The sequence below is a fragment of the Ascaphus truei genome, chromosome 2 (assembly GCF_040206685.1).
Source record: "Ascaphus truei isolate aAscTru1 chromosome 2, aAscTru1.hap1, whole genome shotgun sequence".
Lineage (NCBI taxonomy): Eukaryota > Metazoa > Chordata > Amphibia > Anura > Ascaphidae > Ascaphus > Ascaphus truei.
The window spans coordinates 442,297,066-442,300,375 of NC_134484.1; positions in this window are offsets into that span (position 1 = coordinate 442,297,066).

Genomic DNA, 3,310 nt, shown 5'->3' on the forward strand with positions numbered 1-3,310 from the left:
TCTGGCCTGGTCAAGAGGTGGGATGAGCCCAAGATTTCTTGGATCAATGCACCCTGGCTGGAGAAGTCACAGAGGGGGGGGGGTTCTTAGTACAGTGCCGACTGTGTGAGGCTCACTGTGGGCATGGTTATGCCCTAACGCAGCTACACAATGGTACAGGGAACAATTCCCAGCATTGGACCCTTGATTCTTCGGATTTACTTCCCTCATTCCCGTTGTTCCTTGGCCTTCTGGCTAAGGGGGGACAGAATTTTTTAACCCGTTGAAAGGGTTAAAATTACTAGTCTGTCCTCCATTTTGTCTGTTCTCCATTTTGTGAATTTATAAGCTATAAATTTGTAAGCAGTTTTAAAAGCAGTGGCTTGCATTTTTTTTAATCTTAGATATACATCTGGGCGTTAACTCAAGAGTCTGTTCTCAGGAAGCAGTGGCCTTCGAGGTCTAACAGAATGTGGCGTGATTTATTATTCCCAAGAGAAAAATCCGTTGCTCATCAGTTATATGTATTCTTGTTTAAACCAGTCCCATAACCCAGGTCGCTTTTGGCAAAAGTCTGTAACGCCTCTAACAGGTAGTGTAACGCCTCTGATCTAACAGTGTACGCCCCTAAACGCCCCTAAAAAAAGGGACAATGCTTTCTTTAGTCTATAAAAATGCAGCTCGAATAGCAATAAACTGAGAACACTTGAATAGACCAACTTGTCCTGTATCTTTCTTGGCATTCTCCCAGACGTCTGCAAGTTCGTGATAGAGGGAACAAAACAATAGCAGTACCAATGGTAAAAATCTCCCCAAACCCCTTTAACGAGGATCACCATCTGCTGAGGTGCTGGAAACCTCACATAACCTTTCACCACCTGGTCCATCAGGACTGGGGTGCTCCGGCACAGCCACGCAGCACATGGTGTCCTGCTATGATCGCTGTAGCAGTACACCCACTTTACACATAGCACTTACTTTGTGTTTGTGTGTTCGGAGGAGGAGATGTAGAGATGCAGTTATTCATGGCTAGTCACCGTCTCTCTTCGGAGAGAAAACGACCTGGGTAAGTAGACTCCAGCCAAAAACCAAAGTCTTGGACTTTCTTGCGGGCCTTTAAGATGAAGAAAGGAAGAGGAGGACGGCATCAAGAAACTCTCGGACCTTCCTGACCATCTGGCTGAAGATCCTTGGGAGCAGTAACAGCATTTGTTCGACTTTGGGAGGTCAGTCTCAAGCAAGAACACCCAAGCCACTGTAGCGGCTTGAGTTCACAGGGGAGGGAATAAAAAAAAATAATAAATAAAAAAAAACTGACTGTGAGTGGTTTGACTGACTTTGCATCTAATCCCATGCTGTGCTTAAAAGCTGTATGAACAGTAGTGCATTTTCTTATAAGGTTCCATGTAAAAATGGATTTCAGTCAAACGGTGACACATTGTGTGCTCCTTTGCAAGTCATTTCCCAGAATCCCTTGCTGCAGTAGAAGCACTGTATGCTAGGTGATAATGGTGAAAGGCAGGGTTGCAGACCTAAGACTAAGACACGTGAATGTGCTCACAAGTGATATTCTTTATTGGCTATATGCTAACTGTGGAGATTTTTTGTTGCATTTTTCACCCACCATAACTTAAATAATGTGTATGGTATATATGTGTATATACAGTTAGGTCCGGAAATAATTGGACACTGACACAATTTTCATAATTTTGGCTCTGTACGCCACCACAATGGATTTGAAATGAAACAACCGAGATGCAATAGAAGTGCAGACTTTCAGCTTTAATTCAAGGGGTTGAACAAAAATATCGTATGAAACGTTTAGGAATTGCAACCATTTTCATACACAGTCCCCTTATTTCAGGGGCTCAAATGTAATTGGACAAATTAACACAATCATAAATAAAATGTTCATTTTTAATACTTTGTCGAGAATCCTTTGCAGGCAATGACTGCTTGAAGTCTGGAATGCATGGACATCACCAAACGCTGGGTTTCCTCCTTTGTGCTGCTTTGCCAGGCCTTTACTGCAGCTGTCTTCAGTTGTTGTTTGTTCGTGGGTCTTTCTGCCTTAAGTTTTGTCTTCAGCAAGTGAAATGCATGCTCGATCGGGTTGAGATCAGGTGATTGACTCGGCCATTGCAGAATATTCCAATTCTTTGCCTTAAAAAACTCCTGGGTTGCTTTCGCAGTATGTTTTGGGTCATTGTCCATCTGTAAAGTGAAGCACCGTCCAATCAACGTTGCTGAATTTGGCTGAATCTGAGCAGACAATATATCCCTATACACTTCAGAATTAATCCGGCTGCTTCTGTCTTCTGTCACATCATCAATAAGCACTACTGACACAGTGCCATTGTAAGCCATGCATGCCCATGCCATCACACTGCCTCCACCGTGTTTTACAGATGATGTGGTATGCTGCGGATCATGAGATGTTCCAAGTCTTCTCCATACATTTTTCTTCCCATCATTCTGGTACAGGTTGATCTTAGTTTCATCTGTCCAAAGAATGCTGTTCCAGAACTGGGCTGGCTTTTTTAGATATTGTTTGGCAAAGTCTAATCTGGACTTTCTATTCTTGAGGTTTATGAACGGTTTGCACCTTGTGGTGAACCCTCTGTATTTGCTCTTGTGAAGTCTTCTCTTTATGGTAGACTTGGATAATGATATGCCTACCTCCTGGAGAGGTCTCTTCACTTGGCTGGATGTTGTGAAGGGGTTTTTCTTTACCATGGAAAGGATCCTATGATCATCCACCACTGTTGTCTTCTGTGGACGTCCAGGCCTTTTTGTGTTGCAGAGCTCACCAGTGCGTTCTTTTTTTTCTCGGAATGTACCAAACCGTTGATTTGGCCACTCCTATTGTTCCTGCTATCTCTCTGATGGATTTTCTTTTTTTTGCAGCCTAAGGATGCCCTGTTCCACTTGCATTTAGAGCTCCTTTGACCGCATGTTGTGGGTTCACAGCAACAGCTTCCAAATGCGAATGCCACATCTGGAATCAACTCCAGACCTTTTACCTGCTTAATTGATGATGAAATAACGAAGCAATAGTCCACAACTGTCCATGAAACCGCTTTTGAGTCAATTGTCCAATTACTTTTGGTCCCTTGAAAAAGAGGTGGCTACATATTAAAGAGATGTAATTCCTAAATCATTCCTCCAATTTGGATGTGAATACCCTCAAATTAAAGCTTATAGACTGCACTTTAAGTCCATATTCATTATTTAACTGTAACTTGAATTTATTTTGGTACACAGCCGAAATAACAAAACTTGTATCAGTGTCCAATTATTTCCGGGCTGTTATCTTTACATTTGAAATATC